This window comes from Dendrobates tinctorius, unplaced genomic scaffold (genome assembly GCF_039654945.1).
Source record: "Dendrobates tinctorius isolate UK_male_01 unplaced genomic scaffold, ASM3965494v1 ptg000199l, whole genome shotgun sequence".
In the NCBI taxonomy this organism is placed as follows: domain Eukaryota; kingdom Metazoa; phylum Chordata; class Amphibia; order Anura; family Dendrobatidae; genus Dendrobates; species Dendrobates tinctorius.
Genome location: NW_027361866.1, coordinates 1,559,708 through 1,566,238, shown reverse-complemented (window position 1 = coordinate 1,566,238; position 6,531 = coordinate 1,559,708).

Below are 6,531 nucleotides of genomic sequence, written 5' to 3'. Positions count from 1 at the left end.
GGTGTACAGAGTGGAGCTGCGTGTGTACGGAGTGGAGCCGCGTGTGTACGAGGTGTACGGAGCGGAGCTGTGTGTGTATGGGGCGTACAAAACGGAGCCTTGTGTGTACGAAGTGTACGGAGCTGAGCCGTGTGTGGTATGGAGCGGAGTCGCGTGTGTATGGAGCGGAGCCGCGTGTGTGAGAGGTGTACGGAGCAAAGCCGCATGTGTACAAGCTTTACTGAGTGGAGCCACGTGTGTACAAGGTGTACAGAGCGTGGCCACGTGTGTACAAGGTGTAGAGAGCAGAGCCGCATGTGTACGAGGTTTACAGAGTGGAGCCATGTGTGTGCGAGGTGTGCGGAGTGGAGCCGCATGTGTACAAGGTTTACGGAGTGGAACGTGTGTGTACAAGGAGTACAGAGCGTGGTCACGTGTGTAAAAGGTGTACAGAGCGTGGTCACGTGTGTAAAAGGTGTACAGAGCAGAACCGCATGTGTACGAGGTTTACGGAGTGGAGCCATGTGTGTACTGAGTGGAGCCCTGTGTGTGCGAGGTGTACGGAGCGGAGCAGCGTGTGTACGGGATGTACGGAGCGGAGCCGCATGTACACGGAGCGGAGCCGTGTGTGCGAGGTGTATGGAGCAGAGCCGTGCATGAGAGGTGTACAGAGTGGAGCCGCGTGTGTACGAAGTGGAGCAGTGTGTGTACGGGGTGTACGGAGCGGAGCCGCGTATATAAGCGTACGGAGTGGAGCTGTGTGTGTGTGTGGGGCGTACAAAATGGAGCCCTGTGTGTGTGAAGTGTACAGAGCTGAGCCGTGTGTGTATTGAGCGGAGCAGAGCCGTGTGTGTATGGAGCAGAGTCGCGTATGTATGGAGCGGAGCTGCGTGTGTGCGAGGTGTACGGAGGAAAGCCGCATGTGTACAAGGTTTACTGAGTGGAGCCATGTGTGTACAAGGTGTACAGAGTGTGGCCACGTGTGTGAAATGTGTACGGAGCAGAGCCGCATGTGTAAGAGGTTTACGGAATGGATCCATGTGTGTACTGAGTGGAGCCGTGTGTGTGCGAGGTGTACAGAGCAAAGCGCATGTGTACAAGGTTTACAAAGTGGAGCCGTGTGTGTACAAGGCGTACAGAGCGTGGCCACGTGTGTAAAAGGTGTACAGAGCAGTGCTGCATGTGTACGAGGTTAACAGAGTGGAGCCATGTGTGTGCGAGGTGTACAGAGTGGAGCCGCGTGTGTATGGAGCAGAGCAGCGTGTGTACAGGGTGTACGGAGCGGAGCTGCGTGTGCATGGAGCGGAGCCGTGTATGTACAGAGTGAAGACGCGCTTGTGCGAGGTGTATGGAGCAAAGCCATATGTGTACAAGGTTTACGGAGTGGAGCCATGTGTGTACAAGGGGTACAGAGCGTGTACTTTTTAACCCAATAAATAAATGCAGGCTGATTGGACGCCATTCTTTTTTTGAGGTTCACACCATCAGAGTGTTCCATCCCCTCTCCCTCAGAGTAACAGTCATATACCGGCCCCCAGCCTCTCCCACCACTTCCTTGACCGCTTATATGTGTTGCGTCCACACTTCATGTCCTCAAAATTGACAAACAGCTTCTATCTTTAACCAATTCTCGTGGCCTTTCACAACTTTCAAACATCTGAGACACAAGGACGGTAAGGGTGTGTATACGCTGCGGATTTCCCTATGGGAAATGGAAACTGCAGTGCAGATGCTGCGGAATTTTCGGCGGTTTCTAAACCACGGAAAGAATTGACATGTAGAGTTGAGCGAAACGGGTCGAAAAATTTCAAAAGTCGCCGACTTTTGTCAAAGTCGGGTTTCATGAAACGAAACCCGACCCTAGGATGAGGTCGGCCACGAGGTCGGCGACTTACGCGCCAAAGTCGCGTTTCAAAAGTTTGTTTTGCGCTCTTTTACAGCCAATCAGGATCCACGGACACTGTGGGCAACGTGATGACATAGGCAGGGGTCACCACCATCTTTCAGAAGGGCATGCAAGTGATTGGCTTGCTTTGGTGGGCGTCACAGGGGGTATAAAAGGGCTTGCACGCCGACCGCCATCTTACTTCTGCCGATCTCAGTATAGGGAGAGGTTGCTGCTGATTCTGTAGGGAGAGCCTTAGGCAGGGAAGAAGACAAAAAAACTGCTTCTGCTGCTAGCGATTTGGCCTGCACAACACACAAGTCACTGTGTGTGCAGTGCAAGGGGAGGCTATATTGTGGTGTATCAGTGGTGTTGGTTGTTGGGCTGCCTTTTAAGGCTTCCTGACAGGCTGGCATTGCTGTTTACCCACTGCTCCGCAAACTGCTTTTTTAAAAGCAATCCAATCTCCCTTATCCTGTAGTCACTTTGGTCACAGCTGTGCCATCGAGCCTGTCACATAGCGCTCAGATATTCATTGGGCCTCACACAATCCACAAGTGTCCAGTGTCCAAAAGTGTGTGCAGAGATTCAAAATCTCCCTTATCCTCTCGTCACTTTGGTCACAGCTGTGCCATCGAGCCTGTCACATAGCGCTCAGATATTCATTGGGCCTCACACAATCCAAAAGTGTCCAGTGTCCAAAAGTGTGTGCAGAGATTCAAAATCTCCCTTATCCTGTAGTCACTTTGGTCACAGCTGTGCCATCGAGCCTGTCACATAGCGCTCAGATATTCATTGGGCCTCACACAATCCACAAGTGTCCAGTGTCCAAAAGTGTGTGCAGAGATTCAAAATCTCCCTTATCTTCTCGTCACTTTGGTCACAGCTGTGCCATCGAGCCTGTCACATAGCGCTCAGATATTCATTGGGTCTCACACAATCCACAAGTGTCCAGTGTCCAAAAGTGTGTGCAGAGATTTAAAATCTCCCTTATCCTCTCGTCACTTTGGTCACAGCTGTGCCATCGAGCCTGTCACATAGCGCTCAGATATTCATTGGGCCTCACACAATCCACAAGTGTCCAGTGTCCAAAAGTGTGTGCAGAGATTCAAAATCTCCCTTATCCTGTAGTCACTTTGGTCACAGCTGTGCCATCGAGCCTGTCACATAGCGCTCAGATATTCATTGGGCCTCACACAATCCACAAGTGTCCAGTGTCCAAAAGTGTGTGCAGAGATTCAAAATCTCCCTTATCCTCTCGTCACTTTGGTCACAGCTGTGCCATCGAGCCTGTCACATAGCGCTCAGATATTCATTGGGCCTCACACAATCCAAAAGTGTCCAGTGTCCAAAAGTGTGTGCAGAGATTCAAAATCTCCCTTATCCTCTCATCACTTTGGTCACAGCTGTGCCATCGAGCCTGTCACATAGCGCTCAGATATTCATTGGGCCTCACACAATCCACAAGTGTCCAGTGTCCAAAAGTGTGCAGAGATTCAAAATCTCCCTTATCCTCTCGTCACTTTGGTCACAGCTGTGCCATCGAGCCTGTCACATAGCGCTCAGATATTCATTGGGCCTCACACAATCCACAAGTGTCCAGTGTCCAAAAGTGTGTGCAGAGATTCAAAATCTCCCTTATCCTCTCGTCACTTTGGTCACAGCTGTGCCATCGAGCCTGTCACATAGCGCTCAGATATTCATTGGGCCTCACACAATCCACAAGTGTCCAGTGTCCAAAAGTCTGTACAGAGATTCAAAATCTCCCTTATCCTGTAGTCACTTTGGTCACAGCTGTGCCATCGAGCCTGTCACATAGCGCTCAGATACTCATTGGGCCTCACACAATCCACAAGTGTCCAGTGTCCAAAAGTGTGTGCAGAGATTCAAAATCTCCCTTATCCTCTCGTCACTTTGGTCACAGCTGTGCCATCGAGCCTGTCACATAGCGCTCAGATATTCATTGGGCCTCACACAATCCACAAGTGTCCAGTGTCCAAAAGTGTGTGCAGAGATTCAAAATCTCCCTTATCCTCTCGTCACTTTGGTCACAGCTGTGCCATCGAGCCTGTCACATAGTGCTCAGATATTCATTGGGCCTCACACAATCCACAAGTGTCCAGTGTCCAAAAGTGTGTGCAGAGATTCAAAATCTCCCTTATCCTCTCGTCACTTTGGTCACAGCTGTGCCATCGAGCCTGTCACATAGCGCTCAGATATTCATTGGGCCTCACACAATCCACAAGTGTCCAGTGTCCAAAAGTGTGTGCAGAGATTCAAAATCTCCCTTATCCTGTAGTCACTTTGGTCACAGCTGTGCCATCGAGCCTGTCACATAGCGCTCAGATACTCATTGGGCCTCACACAATCCACAAGTGTCCAGTGTCCAAAAGTGTGTGCAGAGATTCAAAATCTCCCTTATCCTCTCGTCACTTTGGTCACAGCTGTGCCATCGAGCCTGTCACATAGCGCTCAGATATTCATTGGGCCTCACACAATCCACAAGTGTCCAGTGTCCAAAAGTGTGTGCAGAGATTCAAAATCTCCCTTATCCTCTCGTCACTTTGGTCACAGCTGTGCCATCGAGCCTGTCACATAGTGCTCAGATATTCATTGGGCCTCACACAATCCACAAGTGTCCAGTGTCCAAAAGTGTGTGCAGAGATTCAAAATCTCCCTTATCCTCTCGTCACTTTGGTCACAGCTGTGCCATCGAGCCTGTCACATAGCGCTCAGATATTCATTGGGCCTCACACAATCCAAAAGTGTCCAGTGTCCAAAAGTGTGTGCAGAGATTCAAAATCTCCCTTATCCTCTCGTCACTTTGGTCACAGCTGTGCCATCGAGCCTGTCACATAGCGCTCAGATATTCATTGGGCCTCACACAAACCACAAGTGTCCAGTGTCCAAAAGTGTGTGCGGAGATTCAAAATCTCCCTTATCCTGTAGTCACTTTGGTCACAGCTGTGCCATCGAGGCTGTCACATAGCGCTCAGATATTCATTGGGCCTCACACAATCCAAAAGTGTCCAGTGTCCAAAAGTGTGTGCAGAGATTCAAAATCTCCCTTATCCTCTCGTCACTTTGGTCACAGCTGTGCCATCGAGCCTGTCACATAGCGCTCAGATATTCATTGGGCCTCACACAATCCACAAGTGTCCAGTGTCCAAAAGTGTGTGCAGAGATTCAAAATCTCCCTTATCCTCTCGTCACTTTGGTCACAGCTGTGCCATCGAGCCTGTCACATAGCACTCAGATATTCATTGGGCCTCACACAATCCACAAGTGTCCAGTGTCCAAAAGTGTGTGCAGAGATTCAAAATCTCCCTTATCCTGTAGTCACTTTGGTCACAGCTGTGCCATCGAGCCTGTCACATAGCGCTCAGATATTCATTGGGCCTCACACAATCCACAAGTGTCCAGTGTCCAAAAGTGTGTGCAGAGATTCAAAATCTCCCTTATCCTCTCGTCACTTTGGTCACAGCTGTGCCATCGAGCCTGTCACATAGCGCTCAGATATTCATTGGGCCTCACACAATCCAAAAGTGTCCAGTGTCCAAAAGTGTGTGCAGAGATTCAAAATCTCCCTTATCCTCTCATCACTTTGGTCACAGCTGTGCCATCGAGCCTGTCACATAGCGCTCAGATATTCATTGGGCCTCACACAATCCACAAGTGTCCAGTGTCCAAAAGTGTGTGCAGAGATTCAAAATCTCCCTTATCCTCTCGTCACTTTGGTCACAGCTGTGCCATCGAGCCTGTCACATAGCGCTCAGATATTCATTGGGCCTCACACAATCCACAAGTGTCCAGTGTCCAAAAGTGTGTGCAGAGATTCAAAATCTCCCTTATCCTGTAGTCACTTTGGTCACAGCTGTGCCATCGAGCCTGTCACATAGCGCTCAGATATTCATTGGGCTTCACACAATCCACAAGTGTCCAGTGTCCAAAAGTCTGTGCAGAGATTCAAAATCTCCCTTATCCTGTAGTCACTTTGGTCACAGCTGTGCCATCGAGCCTGTCACATAGCGCTCAGATATTCATTGGGCCTCACACAATCCACAAGTGTCCAGTGTCCAAAAGTGTGTGCAGAGATTCAAAATCTCCCTTATCCTCTCGTCACTTTGGTCACAGCTGTGCCATCGAGCCTGTCACATAGCGCTCAGATATTCATTGGGCCTCACACAATCCACAAGTGTCCAGTGTCCAAAAGTGTGTGCGGAGATTCAAAATCTCCCTTATCCTGTAGTCACTTTGGTCACAGCTGTGCCATCGAGGCTGTCACATAGCGCTCAGATATTCATTGGGCCTCACACAATCCACAAGTGTCCAGTGTCCAAAAGTGTGTGCAGAGATTCAAAATCTCCCTTATCCTCTCGTCACTTTGGTCACAGCTGTGCCATCGAGCCTGTCACATAGCACTCAGATATTCATTGGGCCTCACACAATCCACAAGTGTCCAGTGTCCAAAAGTGTGTGCAGAGATTCAAAATCTCCCTTATCCTGTAGTCACTTTGGTCACAGCTGTGCCATCGAGCCTGTCACATAGCGCTCAGATATTCATTGGGCCTCACACAATCCACAAGTGTCCAGTGTCCAAAAGTGTGTGCAGAGATTCAAAATCTCCCTTATCCTCTCGTCACTTTGGTCACAGCTGTGCCATCGAG